The sequence below is a fragment of the Talpa occidentalis genome, unplaced genomic scaffold (genome assembly GCF_014898055.3).
Source record: "Talpa occidentalis isolate TD23 unplaced genomic scaffold, MPIMG_talOcc4v2.1 talOcc4.11, whole genome shotgun sequence".
Taxonomy (NCBI): domain Eukaryota; kingdom Metazoa; phylum Chordata; class Mammalia; order Eulipotyphla; family Talpidae; genus Talpa; species Talpa occidentalis.
Window position 1 is genome coordinate 5534277 of NW_023601104.1, and position 20910 is coordinate 5555186.

General features: G+C 35.0%; 1 protein-coding gene and 2 long non-coding RNA genes across 6 annotated transcripts in view; 1 reads left to right on the forward strand and 2 right to left on the reverse strand.

Annotated features, from left to right (window-relative positions):
- The window catches only part of LOC119238454 (uncharacterized), a 34200-nt gene extending 24464 nt beyond the window's left edge, over positions 1-9736 (reverse strand). For 2 of the 3 annotated variants that reach the window (XR_008553773.1, XR_005123576.2), the window contains exon 1: positions 9555-9574. This is a non-coding gene — a long non-coding RNA (uncharacterized LOC119238454). Of the gene's footprint in view, positions 1-9554 lie in introns of all 3 variants that reach the window. The other variant, XR_005123577.2, reaches the window with a different exon arrangement.
- LOC119238453 (uncharacterized) overlaps positions 1-20910 on the forward strand; it is a 444593-nt gene that overhangs the window by 189280 nt on the left and 234403 nt on the right. The gene's annotated exons all lie outside the window — the stretch shown is intronic.
- The window catches only part of DPH6 (diphthamine biosynthesis 6), a 260459-nt gene continuing 249315 nt past the window's right edge, over positions 9767-20910 (reverse strand). Inside the window, exon 12 of the mRNA XM_054700305.1 lies at positions 9767-9782. The gene's annotated coding sequence lies outside the window, so the exon portion shown is untranslated. The remainder of the gene's footprint in view (positions 9783-20910) is intronic.

A 20910-nucleotide genomic window follows, 5' to 3' on the forward strand; every position in this document is an offset into this window, starting at 1 on the left:
AAGTCTTTATCGGAAATATTGTCATGGAAGAACGTTGCCTGCTATAAAGTAGTACCCTAGTATAAGTCTAAGGAAGTGATTGTAAAACAATATAAATATGTTCCTTTTAAAATAAATGCATTCTTATAAAAGTAATACTCCAACTGCTTTTAAATATGGAAAATGTTTTTAAGATGATTTATTGCCCTCTAGATTAAAATAACAAAAATGAATGTTCTAATTTTAAAGGTCTACCTATATAGCTCAATGCGAAACCAAGATGCAACAACATCTCAGTTATAGAATAATTATTACAGCTTTATGAGAAAAAAATATATAGCTTGTGTCAGAATGGTGAGAACTCCCTCTGTATCATTTCTATATCCCAAATAAATAGTTCACATGGTGCTGAGAAATTGGTAAATGTTCAATAACTGGCATTGGTTTAATAAATGAATGAAATGGCCAGACTGTTAGAAATATTAAGATTTTTTTAAAGAAAAATTGAAGCTACAGTTACTTTAACTGCCACTCATTTTAACTTATGATTGAGAGAAAAATAGATTGGCACCCAAATTTCTGGAATCCTAGACCAATTCTTTTTCATGTCATTATGCTATTTTTATGTAAATAGACTTAATTTCTGGAGACAGTATGATAATAATTCAGTTAAATGGCCATAGAAAATGGCCAGATAGTTTTGTATTGATTAGTTATTTCTTTATTCAAATTTATTCTTTATTGCATGCTCAGGCAGTGGTGCTGGTAATATAATTGTGAGCCTTGCTGTGTGTTTCTTGCATATAGACCTTATTCTAATTATGCACTTCAAAAGAAAAATAAAATAAAAATCTGGTTTTAGAGACTAAAAACAAGAAAATTATATTTTCATTTTGGTATAATTCTTCCCAGTTATTTTCCATACTGGCCTCAAATTGCATAAATATTTTCATATTTTTTCTATTTATGTAATTTCTTTTTCTTTTTCTTTTTTTTTTAAAGATTTATTTATTTATGCATCCAAGAGCTGGGATACAGGCCAGAGATGCGGGGGTGTGAGAGGACTCACCAGAGACAGAGTGAGGAACAGAACAGGCAGACTGACTGAAATTCATGCTGAGGGGAGCAGTGGGTGAGTCAGGAGAGGTCTGCTGTGCCATGTGATCAGCTCCCTGGCCGGCCGGGGATCGAACTTGTGCTGCAGAGGTTGCTATTGCTTCATAGTGCGGTGCTTAACCCCTTGAGCCATGAGGGAGGGCCCTATGTATGTAATTTCTATATAATTAGAATTCCCCAGAAGTTATACTTTATATCTGAATTCCATCATATCGCTTTCTTTTCTCCTGAAAATTCTAGTAAAATCTCTTACTATTGTTCACCAAATAGGCTATCTACCTTATTAGAAGTTTCTGTCATATTTGGGTCATAAAAATGTTAGGATTGATTTTATGTTTATCTGTTCCATTTTACTAATCTATGTTTGGATTCTGGCTTAGTCACACCATACCATTTAACATTTTGTGGTGTTAGAATATATTTTCATATTTAATAGGTTATATTTATCCATATTAATATTGAAAAATTGTCTTTAGCTATTTTGAATCTTAATCAATTTAAAATTATTTCCCCGTGTTCCTAAAATAATTCCACTTAGAATTCTGACTGATTTGCCTAAGTTATATTCCTCTATATTGTCACTTTTTAATATTCCCCTTTAGAAGCATAATTCTTGACATTTATTTGTTCTCTTGTATGTTACTTAAGAAAGTTTTGTAATTCCTTCTAGATAGGGGTCTTGTGCAGTCCTTATTAGGGAAATTACCATATAATTTATAATTGTGATTATTATAATGAATTTCTTTTCTCTCTTCCTCAACCTTAAATCAAGGTGTTGATGAATGGAAAATATTGTTTATTTTGCATCGTCACCTTTACTAATTCCCTGTGTAGTTCAATTAGTTTTCCAGTTGATTCATTTAGGCTTCTCTATGTTAAAATGTGTTCAAAATAAATATGCATTTATTTAAGGTAGAAATCTGAAAATGTACTAGAAAAATATGTTGTATTTTCCCATCTATTTTCATTACCCCAATTTATCACTCTTCTGAAAAATGATGGTAAACCTGAGGAACTTTTAGGTATTTTTTACTCTAAATTATATTGTATGCAATTGTAAATTTAATGAAAATGGAATTTTTCCCTCCTTTTTTCCCTAATAATTCTTTTACCAGTTCATTTTCTTACTGAATTGTCTAGAATTTCCAGAATAATCTTAAATTATAGTAATATTACTAGGTATCTTTGCCTTGTTCTAGAATGCTCCCCTAGGTGTTTTGTAGGCACATTCCAAAAGCCTTCACCAGCATAAGCCATGACTAGTATTTCTACTAGTACATTTACCCTGATGGTATTGAGAAGATACTTAGTCTCCACAGTAATTACTGTATTTATCAGAATGTCCAAAAAAGTTTCTATGCTAGGATATGTGCTCAATATAAATACATTTTCACTTAGAGATATTTCCTGTGACTGTCTTAGAAAATCTTGTATATTTTAGTTTGTTACATTGACCCAATTTATCATATTCTTCTGAGACTGTCTAATTTGGCCTTAAGCAATCACAGGGTATGTTCTACTGCTAAACAGCATCTGAGTATCATGTAGAGCTCAATAATTTTATGGACATTTGCCTTTTTTGTAATTTCTCTAAGATCATATGATACCATTCAACTTAATATAATTTTTACATGGTTTTCAGCAACTGGTCATTCAGTGACAGGCCAGTTTTTACTCACAGGCTGATCCAGTTTAGCACTCACAAACAGCCCACGCCAAGAAATAATTTATTTCTTTTTGGCTTTAACAAAGTCCTGAGAGGGAGAATGGTGCTAATATACCTGCGCACTTCGGTGAGAAAGATGGAAATCACTTATGGTACTCAAGTAAAAAGACAGCTTCAGGGGGAAAAGGAGTCTGGAAAAATCTATCATGGGCACATAACTCTGCTGGATAATTTTTCCCATGTCTGTGGGCAAATACAATCTATTTTTTCCCTCCCATTTTCTATTATGGGAATAAAAAGAAAACATAAGGAGTTTTTTAAAAATACACATATCTCTGATTTTCTGTAGGAAAGATTGTTAATAATATCTCATGTGTGTCACATGTATAATTATTTGATTCAGATGCTTTCTTATTTCCTTAAATGCATTTGAGCAATCTGCTCTTTTTGGCCAAAGATTTCATTAGAGTCACAAATAGAACAATTTAACATCATTAAACAAGGTGTGGTAATCTTTTTTAATCCCACTGTGGAACAATGTATAAAAAATAAACAAATTATTTCTAAGCACTTCCAGGGTGCCACTATTCTCCATTTGACCCATGTTAAATATTCTCATTACAATTACTTCAAATGAATACAAAATCTCAATTTAATCCTAACCCTGGGGAAATAAAACATAGTGCTCTGAGATGAAAGGCCTAATGTTACCTAGTTATTTGAATGCATTGCATGTTCTTAACATGGATCATAAGCGAACTGTATTTTAATAACTCAAATCATTGCACATTCAAAACATTATCTAGCTACCAAATAAATGTCATAAACCTGATAATGCAAAAAGAAACAGAAACCTGCATATTTTAACTATTGAATTCATGATGGAGTCCCACATGGCTCATGTTGATATTTTTAAAAACTCTTAGCTTTCTTTTAGTAACGTAACCAATTATATTAATTAATTGGTTGGAGATCATTGAGAATGAAATCTACGGCATAGCTTGATAACTTGATAATCTAAAAGCACAATTTTTGTTAATGTCAGCCATCACTTTGCCCCTTTTAAAATTCAACTTTTACATTAATGATCAGAATCTTGGGTAGTCTTTTGGAGGAAATTTTATGTTATGTTTTCAAAAAGGAGGCCTGATTTCAATTAACATTTCTTTGACAAGGTATAACAATATTGTGCATCTAAATTTTTATTTATTTTCCCTTTCTTTGTTGGCAATCCCTTAAGCTTGAAAACATTTTTCTTCTCTCTGATGTGACATTTGGCAAACATCAATCTTTCCGGTATTTAAATGTACTATAGTTGACAGGCGGCTTTTGTTAAAGAACTTCGGCTTATATACTGTCTTAATATGACAAATTATTTCTTCTTTTATTCACAAGCATAATCAGTTATTATCATAATCAGAAGGTGGTCTGGAAAAAATTTCTTTCCTGATAAATATGATTAAATCAAAGACCAGTGACTCAGAAATAAATTAAGAAAATTATTATGGAGCATCTTTGTATTGTTTCCTCTATAAGAGCATTATATCTTTAAAGACGATTAGTTGGATAATTATTCCAGTACTCTTCAAATATTATAAAGAAAATTTGCTTCCACACAATAAGCAGGCTTTGCTTATTTAAAATACAATTTTAAATACCTTTTGTTTGTCTTCAAGTAATTTGTGGCTGTATGAAATTCTGAAGTCACAAATTAAATTTTGAGGTTTAGTCTTCATGTTTTATTTTTTAGGGATGTATTGTCCTTTTGAGCAGGAGGTGTGTATGGATTACACCCATAACCTCTGAATAAAACTTTTATGAGAAAACCTCAGCAAAACAGTGAAGAGTCATTCATTCACTATAAATGTAATCAAACTGCTCAGTTATTGGTATTTTTTTCCTTCTTTCTGCCAGTGGAAAGATACAACAAAATTTTTCCAAATATACAAAATTTAAATAAATAAGAGAGAAATAAAGGTAATCATATTGAAATAATAAGTTGAAACAGCAATTTTTGAAACAGCAACAACTTCATACCAATCTAACCACATTGCAGTGTTGCCTGAGAGGATCTAAAATAATACTGATATGTCTGTCTGCCTGTCTTTGTTTCTTTGTCTTTCAATGTGTGAAAGAGTACCAAAGGAGGAAGGAGAGAGGAGAGAAATAAACACAAGTAATGAAAACATTGAGAAAAGATCAGGGAAGCCTGCAAATGAGATGTAAATTTCAGAGTAAAAATTATTCCCAAATTTTATTGGAAAGCTCTCAGATAAGTGATTCTATAAATGATAGAAATAAAAGACTTTAGTGACAACAAAATAAGTATGTCTGTTAGCTTGCTTAGTTTTTTTTTTTTTTAAAGAAACAATGGGTATCTGTAGAATGTCTCAAATTCTATATCACTACAATTTGTGTTAGTCTTTTTCTTGATTTATTACTGATCTTGAAATTTCTATCAGAATATTATTTTTGTCCATTTAATCAATGCTTCAGAATTTGTCCTAGAGTGTTTGAAAAATCTGTAGTCATCAGGGTATATTTGTTCAACCTGGGTTTGCCAGGACAGTAGGAAGTTGTGTTCTTTTGCTCTGTCATACAATAGAGTGGCTATTTCAATGGACTCTCTCAGGATGGGGTCTAAGTTACCTTGTCCTTAGGGCTCAATACTATTAGATATTTTTGACTAAATAAAATTTGATCAACTTATTATTTCAATATGATTACCTAGTCTATTTCCAAAAGAACTTGAAAATATTCCAGTATTACTAAACTTTAATATAACATTTCTCTTTGATTAGTGGGCTTATGCTATCATTTTCAAAGCTTATTACTAAACTCTGGTTGTCCTTGTGATGTATACTCTCCTATCTTGTCAGTAGTACAATGAACAAACCTTGTGGTCTTGATCGTGCAAAGCAGTGAGCTAGGAATTAGGAATTTCCTAGTGTCAGTCATTAATGAGGCTAGCTTGATACATTTATTATTGTCAAAACCTTTAGTTTTTTATGTTCTTGTAATTTCTTCACAGTACAATTTAAAAGAAAACACATAATGTGTCCTGATTTTTTAAGAACACATTTTAGGAAAAAATGGTCATTACTCAAAGAATTTATACTATTTTCTAAAGAAAATATGAAAGAACCAGGAGGTATGATATATCATAGAGCTCTTTACAGATTTTAGTACATGGTAGGCCTTAAATAACACAATTTGGTAGTTTTTTTAGAAATAAAACAATGGCAATAGAAGTTTTTGAATGACTCTAACATTTCTTACTTTGTACTTATACAAGTTAGGCATGATTGTATGCATTCAGTATGCATTTAAACAATATAAAATATAAAAGTGAAAAGTAAAAAACTCTTTCTAACTGGGTTTCATTTATTTCTAGTAAAGCAAGCATGATTCTGGAATAGTCGAACAGTTATTGTGACAGTGCATTAAAGATACTCTACCAGCAGTAACCTTTCCTTAAATGAGTCAATTTCGAATTGGGAAAACAAAATATTACTAGAAACTGAATCACATCGTTCTATCCTCAGGTCCACAGTTATATTAGAACTTAATTTTAGGGACTCTATTTTGGGTAGAAACTTGAGCAAGAGACAAATATAAAGAGTCTTCATTTCCTTCCCTTCCTCTGCTTCCCACAGGGCAAAGGTGATATTGAGGAAGACATTATAGGAAGGAAGTGAAGCCTTCTTTCACATCTGCAATCCTATCTTTAATTTACTATCTGCTCAAACTGTTCTTTTTTTTTAATTTTAAAATTCTCAAGACCAAACTGATATTTTGGTCATAATTCAGTTAACATAAAGAGAAATGCCTGTAATGTAAAATTAAGTATTAACTGAAAGGTAATTAATGCTATAATTCACACATTGGTATAGTTAAATGGATACAGGGTAGCTGAATAAATTGCTTAATTTTCCAGTTACTTTAGAAATTTAAAGTATTAAAATTCAAAAGTCAGAATTTCTGTGATATCATTATACAATAAATAGTTGGACTATTTCCATCTATCAATAATGCCATCTGTCCTACCCAATACAAATGGACTACAACCCATATGGCTCCTTTCCCCATTGATTACTCTGATGAATGAGAAAGCAAAACCACTCAGAAAACCTTCATATTATATGACACTGTCATTAAAAAGATAGGGAGAAAGGAAAAACACAAGATGAGACTTAATTTGAAACTGTCAAGTCAATTCTGTAAAGTTTCAACAACCAATATTATGATCCTAAAAAGTATCAGCATGTTGAATAATATTATGTCAGTCAGTACTCTCATAGCACCTTCAAAGAAAATCAAAGAACCAAAAAATTTCTGGAAAGAGTATAATAGCTTATTATGATATGTTCAGATTAATAATTATTCCAGTAAGAATATACTAAAATATCCTTTCAGGCATGTGTAATTAAATTAAAACACTTTTCTTTCACTTTATAGAAAATTATAAAGTGATCATTTATCATGTGATAGCAAGCCATTTTTAAAGCAAAACTAGATACATTCTTTATGTCTTATAATGTTGGCTATAAATTTCAACTCAGCAAAATGATTTTTTCCAAATGCATTTGCTTCTTAACTATAAATGTACTCTCTTACAAAAGCAAAATAATGACATATAATGATTCTATAGCAAATTACTCTAAGCCTTACCTAAATTGGTATTAGCTAAGCAGGAAACTAAATGCCACTACTCAACTTTTCTGTTTGATATGGTAATTTGCATTACATTTAGTTGTTAGGTTGGTATGGTCCGCATGCCTGGAAATTACTTTTATTTGTCAACATCTATAAAGATGGCCAGCATTTATTTTGCCCCTTAGCCTCATTGAAAAGATTCTACAAGCTTTTCCTGATGAAACTCTTTTCAAATTAGGACCCACATCTGTGTATAAGTGAGAAAACATTTTGAATAAATATGTTTACACTATATTAAAACGTAAGCTTCAATAATTTGAAGTTTTTTATCATCTTATTTTTAACTTGCATTGAATATCAAATGAAGCCACTGGGGAGAAAATCTGTGAAATAGCTCAAATTCAAATGTGTCAGCCACAGCAAAAATAAATTTAAATAACACACAAATCCAGGAAATATTTTCCTCTATCAGTTGAGGAAAGCAACTTTTGTAGGGATTTTAAAGATCCAGGTTCTCAAACATGTGAGCCTTAAACCCAATTAGATTCAGAAAGTGCAATAAGCAAAGAGGTAGCTAGTCCTGGCAAACTCTACCTTGTTGACAGGTTCAGCAAGAAGCAGGCTCATTCATGGAAAACAAGGCATCTTCAAAGCAACGTTTGCCAAATTAGCAATAGGCTTCATGGCCTCTGTGTTCCTGTTGATTCTAAAGAAACACTCCTACCTCTAGAAACCTTAAAGTACATAATTTTAAGAGAAATTTCAAGTTTGAGCCACTGATAATTATGTTACTGTACCAATGCTACATGATCTTCGTTGTAATTTTACATTATATTTTAATATCTGACACTGTCAGACTTTCTTCCTCCCACTCCTATCCTTCTCTTCCTCTTCCAGGTTTTTTTTTGTTTTTGTTTTTGTTTTTTTTGGTATAAATTTCCAGGCTAGTTTTGCCTGCTTTATTCTTCCATATTTACTTCAGAATCATTGTGCTAAGCACATTCCTTATTAGAGTTGATTTTAACAAAATTGTTTATTGCAGCATTAAATTTACCTTTACAAAAATTTGAGAAAACAAATCTTTAAATCATTTCTATTCAAAATGTAGTATAGCCTTTCAAATTTTTAAAGAGTCCATTCTTCCATAAAGATTAATGTCTTTCTTTATAGTAATCCCGAATATTTTTTTTTAGTTTTTGATGCTATTGGGCATGGAGTTTTTTTTTCATTATCTTTTAAAATTTTTTATTGCTAGTATTTATTTCAACAGAAAGTAGGTTTTTATTTTTCCCTATTTCTTTTGTATCTGACAATCTTGCTGAACTAATAAATTTTACTAAAAATTTAATTACTTACTAAAAATCTTAATAATTATACTGATTATGCACATGTCCTTTGGGTTTACTAGGTAGATAATATCATCTGCAAATAATGATAGTGTTGCCAACATAACTTGTAACATTAACAAAGAACAGATCTGTGTAAATTCTTCCTAGAATGGGTTGCAATAATCAGCTTCATCTATTATTTTTATTTAAATCCATAACTTTCTGATGACACAATGATATAAATAATGGTATGATTTAAATCCAGTGTATTTCAGAAACTGCTTTTGATGTCTGGAAAATTAGAAGTTAAAACCACAAGTCAGGATACAGATCTCATACTGAAAAGACAGAATATGCATTGAGTATTTTCAAAGAAAGGATAGAAAGACCCCTTTTAAATGTCCTTGGAGGAATAAGATAAAACTTATCCCAAGTGAACAAAATTATCAGAAAGGTAAATACCATCCCCAGAAAGTACGGTGAGACATATGGATAGAAATATTTCTAAACAGGGTATTTTTCAACAGTTTCTAAGAGCTCTAAGCTGCTCTTATAGAACTCTTAACTTATTGCTTTGGAGAATTAAGATAAAGTTAGCGATGACTATAACTTTCTATTAAGCAATTTTCTTTCTCAATTGTGCACAGCCACTTATGAGGCAGAACATAACAGCTCAATCAAACCTTATTATGCCAGATTTAGTTCAAATCCTTATGAAATGCTCTGGGAGAGGCTTGATAGTGTCTGAAGGAAACCTTTTCATAAATTCCACTTTTGTAAGCTAGAAATAAAATTGATATGGTAGGTACCTTTCTGTGTGTCCTTTTGTTCTTCTGCCAGATGTCCAGAGGAGTCACAATGAACTTGCTGCTTGTTATATAACAGTGAGAGAAGAATCTGGTGCCTCTGTGTGTAACCTCCAGAATTTTCAGGGTGTGGCTTAGGAATTTAGAAGCCTCTTTCTATTCCACCACTTCCAAGTTTTACTGTGCAAGGTAGTAGTGTAGTTTGCCCAGTAAGGTATAGGACTTCTCCACCTGAAACAGGAGAAGCAAATGAAAGGCCCAAACAAGAAAGTGCACTTCTCATTCAAGCAATTTCTGAGTTCTTACACAACTGAGAAAATGTATATAGTAATAATATCTGCTTTGGATGGCTGATTCTAAGGATTAGAAACTGCATATAAAATATCTATCATAAAGAGGCTAGGCTCAGAGGAGGGAATCAAATATGATAGCTGTCACAGTTATTTCTGAATTAAGAGTTTGAGTTAAATAAAGGTGCAGCTTGGAATATTGAGCACTGTATTTGTTTTACAAAGTGAAAGTAGTATGAGGATAGCCATATGCATTGGCCTTTAAAAGAAAAATCATCTGAGTATAAGCAATTACCTCTTTTATAATGTCTTAATATCATCCTAATTTATTGGATATAGAGCTCAATAAGACATAATTTATCCTTGAAAAACATTTGAAATTAGATTAGGAGGAAGACCTTGCTTTACGCCTTTATACCCCTCAAGCAAGGCCCTGTGGTCCAACGGAGCACACTGTGTTTGGGTCCTGAAAGATGGTTTTCAATAAGTGTTTCTAAAGTTGAAAATACATTTGATCTTACTGTTGAGGACACTGAGGCAAGGGACTTTGGCTCCTAATGTTTGCTACATTACATTTTTCTATACACCACCCTCTATAGTTGAACATGAATTGTATGAGACCTTTTTATATAGCATCTTCTTCCTTTTTCTATGGAGACATCTACTAGATATTTTTCCAGAGGAGCATTGATAATAATAAAGGTCTTGCTCTTTTTCTGATTTTCATAGAAATTCTGTGATAAACCTCTTATTTTTTTATACTATTAGAGAAGTAAACACATGAAGTGTTCTGTATATAGATAGATGTCAATTACAGAGTAGTGGCGAGTAAAAACTTATTTTCCTTCCCCATTTCTGGGGTATGTAAATTCTTTAATAGAGACTTTGCTGAACTTTTATCACCACTAAAAATTCCTCAGTATTAAAGCTCAGTGAAAAGAAATTCAGTGCCTGGAAGACAAGGCAATCAAACCATGTGACAGTCCCATATGCAACTCCAAATCTGTCCTCATAACTGTCTGTAGAGCTCACAAAAGAGTCACACATGTAGCTATTGGAAGAATATCTTACACAATTTGGCACACAAGTTCTAAGATTAGCAGCTGAAGAGGGGGAGGAGGAAGAGAGGAACATAATAGATTAACTGACACCCATCCACTATCTTTCTAAATTGTTTGGAATGTTAAAAATATTGTTTTGATCAATCTATATATACATCCTCAAATTTGAAAGAGAAATGCAAAGCATGTTGTGGTTGAAAGAACAAATGGTTTTTTTTTTTTTTTATAAAAAAAAAAAAACAACTATGAAATATATGTCACTGAACCAGGGAGTCCAGCCAGCTCCCAAGTGGCATGTTAACATGATGAAAAGCAAATCTAGGAGGCTGTGAATCAAAGAGGCATGGGTCTATTTTTAAAGAGGCCTGTGTCTCCCCACCCTGTTTGCCAAGTATACTTTTTCTGGAAAAGTCCAGCCTCCAAAATAGGTAAGTTTCTAAATGTTCCAGGAGTTACCCCACCCAACGTTTGACTACCTCCTCCCTTTATAAGGTCTTCGACTCTACATACATCATCATGTTAATCATTAGACAAGCAGAAGAGCTGTTCAACTAGTTCACTTCCCCTATTCTTGAACAGATTGTTTGAGACATAATATGAATACTAATTAATGATAAAATATCTGTGAGTGTTTTGAAATATGGACAAAGATAGCACTTTTAGAAAGGAGCCCAGACAGATCTTATGCAACAAGCTCCACTGGTCACATGAAGGGTCAGGGTACAACTCAGAGCTATAAGGGCAAAACTGGCAGAGTTTTTGGCTCCAATTCAGTGAAAATTTTTGATGACCTTTTTTTTTTGACGGGAGTCAATCTGACTATCTTTTTAACCTTGTCTTTCTGTTGAATTGGAGTTTGAAATGAAAACTCTCTTCATAATCAAACGGAGAGAAAAACAATCAGAACTTTCTTAGCAGTTAACTTAAGTTGTTGGAGGAACAAGACTCCTGCATATTTGATCCAGGATTATGGGTGTATGCTCTGCAGCAGAAGTATACAAGCCGTTGAGTGTAAGCAACAGTCAGTGCTGGAGACTGATTCAGGCTCTCTAATGCAGAGGCAGGGAAAGTTATTTAAAAATATGATCCCTCAGTAATTTCTGTTGTACAAATAACTTGTTTCAGCTCAAGGAAGTGTATCCATAGGTATGGGAAACTTAGTTTTATGTTAATGGGAAAAACATATTATTCAATTCAATTATGAAGATAATTAAAATATTATCTTTTGCTGTAAGAGCCTAAACTACTGCCAACACATGTTATTCCCCCTTTCTTTCTAAAATTGAATATTATATTTTTCTCTTCATAAAAGCTTTTAAAACTTGCCCCATCTTGTCTCAGACACTTTATCCTTTAAAACACTAATCTTTGTATTCTTCTCTGTCTTGATATCTAACATGAATGCTTACTTAGTGCTTTATTGTCTTTTGGTCTTGGTCATAGCCATTTGTTCTAATGTCAAAGAAAAGAGATGAGGATTATCTAAAAATAAACATAACAAAATAATTTATATTTGACCTTGGGATTGTTTTAAATTGAATTTTAAGAATGGGCTACATGAAGTATTTGAGTAATTTGTTTTCCTCATTCAAGGAACTTAAAATGTTTCATGACAGTCTGATTTGGGGGAAAAAAACCAAAGTTGGCCACAGTCCACATTTTGTGTCCAGTTAATCTTATCTAGATGTTTTGAGGACTACAACTGGGATACCTACACTATCCTGGAATTAGATGATTCTTTCCAAGACCAATTTAAGGCTTACCGTATTTCAAACATTTTTGAGGACATGGTCATGATAAATGACCAATTATTTGCATTTCAAAATTTTTCTTTACACTCAACTAAATCTAGAACAGAGATGTCAAAAAATTTGTAATTATCAAATGATAAAGTAAGAAAAGAAAACATAATAAAGACAATTTATTTTAGATATGACTTTTGTGATACCACACTTTTATGTTGGCTTACAATTATTCATATTTCTTTTTATGTTTATTAATGTGTGCCCACTTCCTATTGCTAATATTTAATGGCTATAGCAAGGCTTATTCTAAATACTCAGAAAAAAAAAGAGATATGAGAATGCTTTCTGAGGCTAATACACACAATGTCCTGGGGCAAGTCTTTTCCCTCTGACTTGTTTTCAGGGTGGACCTGACCCCTTGACTTGAGACAATATTTCATATTCGGTCTTGCTTCCCCAAAGCCATGTTATTGGAGCTTGTCACCTGGACCCCCTTTTGTATCACAGATATCCAAAACTAACTTGCATCTAGGGAAAGCACCCACTCTTACATCCAGGCCCTGTGTCTAAGATCCAAACCCAGGTAGACACTTAGATCTTTGCTTACCGAGATGGTGAGACAGATAAACTTTATGGAAGACGAAAGTCACACCATCTAATTGTTCCATGTGTTCCAAGCATCCTCATATTGATATTATAGTACATTGCTCAGTAAATACTAGAGATGGTGTTATTCTTACAAATGGTAGCTAGAACACCAGTTTATATAGATTTACTTGAAATTTCCCAAGAACAGTTAGAAGTACTGTTAGAACTTTTGTATTGGTTTGATTTTTACATTATAAATATTATAGGACAAAATAGAAGTTAAAATAATCTTATAAACAGAGTTTACGTGTAAAATCTTTAGGAGTAAAGAGTGTATAGTAAAGGATTTATTCTCATATACTTCTGTTATTCAGGCTCAAAAGCTAGGAAATTTCCTGAACTCTTTCTTTCTTTTACACATCCCTTTATTTCCCAGGAGATCCTGTTAATTGTACCTTCGAAATATATTCAGAATCTAACCACTTCTCACCAAGGTCAATGCTACCATCCTTATCCAAGTCACTATCACTTTTCACCTGGATCACTGAAATAATTACTTTGTTGGTCCATCTGCTCCTACTGTCGGTAGAGTCTATGCTCAAGCCAGTCTAAGTGACACTCTTAACATGGAGTCACATCAAGTTAATCCTTTGCTCAAAACATTCTTGTTTCAATAAAAACCAAATTGTATCCCGCAGCCTTTCGGGCCCAGCACAAACCCTAGCCTTCCCCTCTTACCTGTATGGTCTTGCCTTCTATCATTCTCTTGCAAGTTCACTTTGCTGTAGCCTCATTATTCTTGTTGTTTCTGAAATTATTCTCAAACCTTGAACATTTCCAGTTTTTCACACTTCCACAGGCTGTTTCCTCTACCTGGATTGCCCCCGTGCCGATAATCTGTGTGTATACCTCCTTTACTTCCTTCATGTTTTGCCCAAAAATGATATCTTCTCAATGAGCCTGTCCTTGATCAGTCATTTAATTGTAATTCCCCCCTTTTTCCCCCTACTTCACTGCCTCCATTACCAATCTCTCTTATTCTGACTATTTTTTTATCCCTATTAACATATAAATTCCAGGACAACATCATAGAACCCAGCACACGGTGGGGGTTTGCAGAAAGGATCCACTGCCATTGCAGAAGCAGCACAGTGACTAATAGGGGAGCAGCTTTACTGAGAACAAATACAAAAAATCTTGGAAAACACCGTAAAAACAGAACAAAGATAAGGAATATTCTTTAGTACTTCCAAACAGTTCCTTTGCTTAAAATAAACCAAAAGATTAAGAAAAAGGCAATCTATAGTGTCATGCTTTATTTTAGATGAGGGCAGAGAAAATAGGTAGCAGGTAGCGAGGCAACCATAGTTGTTATTATAGAATAAAACATGGTTGATAAAAAAAATTTTTAAAGAAACTATATAATAATAGGATATAAAAAAAGGATTGATCTAAGCATGCTAAAAATAGTAAAATGTGAAAATTTCATTTCTTTAAGATAACATGCCAAATATTGAATTCAAACTATTCATTCCAAAGCTATGCAAATAAGACTAACCTGGCATTAATGGCTAAACTGTATTTAAAATTTCTAATATTATCTTAAGTAAGAGTATAAATCATTGTTGCATTTTGATTTAAGTCAGAGTGAAAATTAATTCTGCAGAATTAGGGACATTATCCCCAACACCAAGCATAGGGTCTGGGCAGGTGCTCAGTAAATGCTTATTAATTAGTGCATGTTACACAAGTCAGTTTGATGAATTCACTCTTTTCCTACTTTTACTGCCTTACTACACAGTCTCCAATAGCATCTAAATAAAGGGGGGAGGGCCTCCCCAGTGGCGCAGCAGTTGAGCGCTGGGTTGCGAAGCTGCCCGCGGCCTCTGCAGCGCCGGTTCGATCCCCAGCTGCTCCCCGGCCACTGGAGGAGGGTCCCACATGGCGCACAGACCTCTCCTGCCACCCGCTGCTCCCCCCAGCAGTGTACTTCAGTCCTTCTGCCTGCTCTGCAGCCCGCTCTGGCTCTGGTGAATTCTCTCACCCTCCCGCGCTTCTGACTGTACCCAGTGCATGTATAAACAAACAAACAAATAAACAAATAAATAAATAAATAAACAAATAAATAAATAAAGGGGGAAAATGCAATAAAATATCTGTTTCCTATGTTTATTTTGTTTATAAGTAAAATAAAACTGAGTCAACTGGTCGTTTTTGTAAAACAAATGTAGATGAAAAATAATTATAGTGTCTTCCAATCAACTACCTTACCAATCATCCAGCCTATATACCGGTAAGAAAATGGGTCTGAGATCTGGTAGGAGAAGGTAGGCGCTCCCTTTTCATCTCAGGATTCTAATCCAAGGAGGTGCCAATGAAGCAGAAAAGACAAATGATGGAAGCACATCACAGAATTTTATTTTAAGGAATCCCTTTAGCCCTGAATTAAACTCTACATGATTCTGATATAATGTAGTTAAGAAAGCCTCAGAGAACTTGATACTCAAACAGGCAAACCCTGCACATTAGCTTGAGTTATTCTTATACCAGTGTAAGTGGTGAAAGTCTTTTATGAAATGTTTGAGAAACATGATAAAGGACTAGAAACAGCTCTGCACAGGATGCTGTCTGTGCTACTCGCCCACTTGGTGTGATCATAAAAATTAAGAGTCCCAAATACACTTAAACATTTGGGTACCTTAACTATAACCCAGTTTATGTTTGACAATCACTTAGGTGTAGGCTTGGATAATTATGAATGTACTGCAATACCAGAGAACAGTCTCAACCAAGAATATAAACTAAATCATTTGTTCTGACAGAAAAAAACCTTTATTAATAGCAATCTTAGCCAACATTTACTAAGTCATTATGATGTGCCAGTTATTGTGCTAAGCGTTTTATCTGTATAATCTCATTTGATCTTCACAAATTCATTGATAAATACTATTTTACATATAGCTTAAAGATTAGTGAAACTGGGGCCTCCCTGGTGGCACAAAGAGTTAAGATACAACCCATGAAGCTATCCGCAGCCACTGCAGCACAAGTTTGATCCTCTGCCAGCCAGGGAGCTACCCAGATGGCGCAGCAGACAACTCCTGACTCACCCACTGCTCCCCTCAGCAGTGTATTTCAGTCAATCCTCCTGTTGTGTTCCCCACTCTGCCTCTGGTGAATCCTCTCACCCCCTGCGCCTCTGGCCTATACCCCAGTTCTTGTATGCATAAATAAATAAATCTTAAAAAAAAAGATTAGTGAAACATGGAAGCCAAGTAACTCATTCAAGGTTATATTGTATATAGCTGACCTGGCACTCAAGTGTACGATTGTATTATATCAAATCCTATGCTGTCCTGTTAAGTCATATTCTTTTACTATCTACTGTCATTTTTCTCATCCTTGACTTTACTTATTATCACCTCTCTCCAGTCTCAGCACTGGATGTGAAACATTCTATACAGCATTTAGTGAAATTTTGGATTATGTTGAATGGATATTCCAAAGTTCTAATGAAGGATGCAAGCAGTCAGATTAGTGTGGTAGATAGTGGTGGGCTTTGGAGCCAGAAAGACCTTGGTTATGTGCATTTGGATAAGTTATCCTGTGAAGCCAGTTTTCTTATTGGTACAATGACTTTTATGATATCTATATTATATGGTCTTGAGTGGATGACAGATAATATATGTGGGGTGCTCAGTATTGGGTAGACAATATGTAAATAGAAACTATTAATCTAATGTTGGAAACTTAGAAAATTAAAAAAATCTTATGACCCCCACAAGCAAAGCAAATTTTTTTTTCTTTTAAAAAAGATTTATTTATGTATTTATATAAACACTGGGTACAGTCAGAAGCGCGGGAGGGTGAGAGAATTCACCAGAGCCAGAGCAGGGAGCAGAACAGGCAGACTGACGAAATACACTGCTGAGGGGAGCAGCGGGCGCCAGGAGAGGTCTGCGCGCCATGTGGGACCCTCCTCCAGTGGCCAGGGAGCAGCTGGGGAATGAAACGGTGCTGCAGAGGCTGCGGGCATCTTCGCAACCCAGCGCTCAACCGCTGCGCCACTGGGGAGGCCTGCAAATGTTTTGATAGTATATGAATTTGGTTTTATGTATACTTGGTATCTTAATTATTCAAAAATTATGGTAGTAACTTTTTCCTTTTATGTGGACTCTGTCTTTATAGTGAATGTTGGTTTAGTCACATGGATGAATTACAGCTTATACTTTCTTATAGTAGCTGAGAAAGTATTTATAGTTTAATGCAAGTGAAAAGTTTGAGTTCGTGAGTTCTTAATAATTTTATTAAGGTTTGCTTTTGTATATAGCATAAAGGTGGTTGTGGTTGCACATTTATTAAATAAGTTTTTATGCCTATAAATTTGTTTTTTTTTTAAAGATTTATTTATTTATGCATACAAGAGCTGGGGTACTTGGGCAGAGATGCAGGGGGTGAGAGGATTCACCAGAGACAGAGTGGGGAGCAGAATAGGCAGAACTGACTGAAACACATTGCTGAGGGGAGCAGCTGGTGAAACAGGAGAGGTCTCCTGCGACATGTGGGTTGCTCCCTGGCTGCCTGGGGACTATGATGGTTGATGGAGTCATATTTGGGGGATGTCAAATGTAAAGGAAAGAATGTCGGCGCCTCTCTGGTGGCTCAAGAGGTTAAGTCACAGCACTATGGAGCTATTCTCAGCCACTGCAGCACGAGTTCGATCCCCAGCCAGGGAGGTAACCCAAATGGCGCAGCAGACCTCTCCTGTCTCTCCCGCTGCTCCCTTCAGCAATGTGTTTTGGTCAATCTGCCTGTTCTGTTCCCCACTCTGTCTCTGGTGAATCCTCTCACCCCCTGCACCTCTGCCTGTACCCCAGTTCTTGTATACATAAATAAATAAATCTTAAAAAAAGAATCTAGACTAATTCATGGGTTTCTCATTTGATCTAGAAGCCAATTTGTAAAGATGATAGGGTAAGCAAAAGTATTGTCTCCTTAAAAATCTAACTTATGGACTTAGTGATATATAAATCAATAATAGAATATGTAAGGGATAATGATATTAAACTTAAGAGGATAAGTAGAAAGAAAATGCTAACAAATGCACCACCATAAAAAATTAGGCGATTTATGATGACAAAAGTCACTGATACTACCGGCAGAACTTTTAGGCTGCTGGTTCATGAATAACCTTGAATTTTTATTTCTCCCTTTTTCTTTCACAAATAACCATGTTAACATCAGTGAATTTAAAAAGCATACAAATGATCTCATTATGGTAAGACTTAAATGTGGTTCTGTCACTAGACAAGGGATCAGTCTGATCACACACCCCAAAAACATAGCAGATAAGCTTGGAATGAACCGGTTGCTGTCCACTGTTCCACCTGCCTCTAACTGGAGGTATGGACTGAGGGGCTCTGTTCCTAAGTGAGGGAAGGGCTCTTGAGACCTTCTGGTCAAGACTGAAAAGACTACACAGACACCATGAAGACAGGCAAGGAGTCTGCAGTTATTGATTATCAAAAAAGCAAGGAATGAGAGCTCCGGGGAGACCTCTCTGGGCTTAAGAGAGACCCCGAGGTGCTAGGGCTAGGGTGTCTATGTAGGTTTTAGGACTGGCATTTGAGAACAAAGGAATTAAACTGCATTGGCTGAAAAAGCAAGGAGAGTGGACTGGGTTCATGTCCATTTATTGCTGCAAGTTGTTGGCAACAATCAGCTCCATAGTTGTGCAGGGCACACATCCATTTCTAAGGGGGACATCGCATGGAAATTGGGTGCCTGCAGCTTAAGTTTGAACTCTGGTCTCAAGGGCTATAACTCTTTTCTTATGGGTCTGTGATTTCTTTTTTTTCCATAGCAGCCAACTTAATAAGCTGTGGAAAGATAGTTTAGGAATGTCTGGGCTGGGGGACATTAGAAATTAAAACAATGGGTCAAGTAAATTTATGGCAGCAGTTGTTTGGCTCTAGAATCATCAGGTTTTTAACCTCTTATTTATCAACCTGTGGGAACATCAAAATTTTGTCCTTGAGTCCTGTCCTGTCCTTGACTTGGGACCTTTCTTGTCTCAGTCTCATCCTCAATTTTGAGACTAACCCTCTCATGCCCAGAGATATTTCAGCACTTGTGTGCCCTACTTATTTCACCTCATTGCAATTACAGCAAAGTCACTTTGTAGGGAAAAAGTCAATATTGCAAAGGGTTATGTCATTGGGTCGCTTTGCTCTTTGAAAACCTGTATAGTTTCAAATGAAAGATACTTGCTGAATAAACATCCTCCCAACCACAGGATTTTAACTGGATCTCAAGTATTTTACAAAGAATTGATGTGTCATTTGTCCACAAAGAATGAAACACCTGTTTCTAAGAGTGATTTAAATCAATGAGTAATAAATAAAATCTTTGTTAGGAATGCTTTCTGGTATCTGAATGACTGTTGCCCTTTTGGAGGGCAAAGTCCACAAAAGATTCAGTAACCTTGTGACTTGACAATCAAATAACTACCATTATGTTCAGTCGATGTAAATAAGCATGGCTGACAATGTGCTAATTGACCTTGTCTGGTCAGTCAAGTGTATTTTGACCTTAATGAGAACCTAAACAATTAATACTTAAGGCAATAAAGATCTCTGATTTGGACAGAAATCATCTTTTCCTAACAAGATTAGAGCACCAAAGTGGCAAATTTTTAGCTTAAGATAAATAATTATCCCTCCTTAGGACCTTCTTATTTAGAAAACATGGTGAAATTGAACTGTGTAATATAAAACTGTGTAATGTATCTGTGTGAAAGCTTTTTTTTTTTTTTTAAGAGATTAAGACTCTAATTCTTTTTTTTAAAAGATTTACTTATTTATGCATACAAGAAAGGGGGTACAGGCCAGAGGTGCGGTGGGTGAGAGGATTCACCAGAGACAGAGTGGGGAACAGAAAAGGCAGATCAACTGAAATACACTGCTGAGGGGAGCAGTGGGCGAGCCAGGAGAGGTCTGCTGTGCCATGTGCATTGCTCCCTGGCCAGCAATCGAACTCGTGCTGCAGTGGCTGCAGTCAGCTCCATAGGCTGTGTCTCAACCCCCTGTGCCACCAGGGAGGCCCTGTGAAAGCTTTTTTTTTTTTTTAAAGATTTATTTATTTCTGCCTATAAGAGCTGAGGTACAGGCCAGAGATGCAGGGGGTGAGAGGACTCACCAGAGGCAGAGTGGGGAACAGAACAGGCAGATTGACTGAAATACACTGCTGAGGGGAGCAGTGGGTGAGACAGGAGAGGTCTGATACGCCACGTGGGTTTCTCCCTGGCCCGCCGGGGATTGAACTTGTGCTGCAGAGGCTATGTATTGCTTCATCGTGTTGTGCGTAAGCCCTTGCACCACCAGGGAGGCCCTGTGAAAGCTTTTTAAAAGAACATAAATTTAGATATTAAAATGAGAACTTCTAGTTATGTTAATTAATATGGCAACTAATTTAACTTAGTCATAGAATTGAAAAATTACATGTTTTATTTAATCTATTTATTTATTTAAAAAATTTTATGTATTTATTTATACAAGCACTGGGTACAGTCAGAAGTGCGGGAGGGTGAGAGAACTCACCAGAGCCAGAGCGGGGAGCAGAGCAGGCAGACTGATGAAATACACTGCTGAGGGGAGCAGCAGGTGCGACAGGAGAG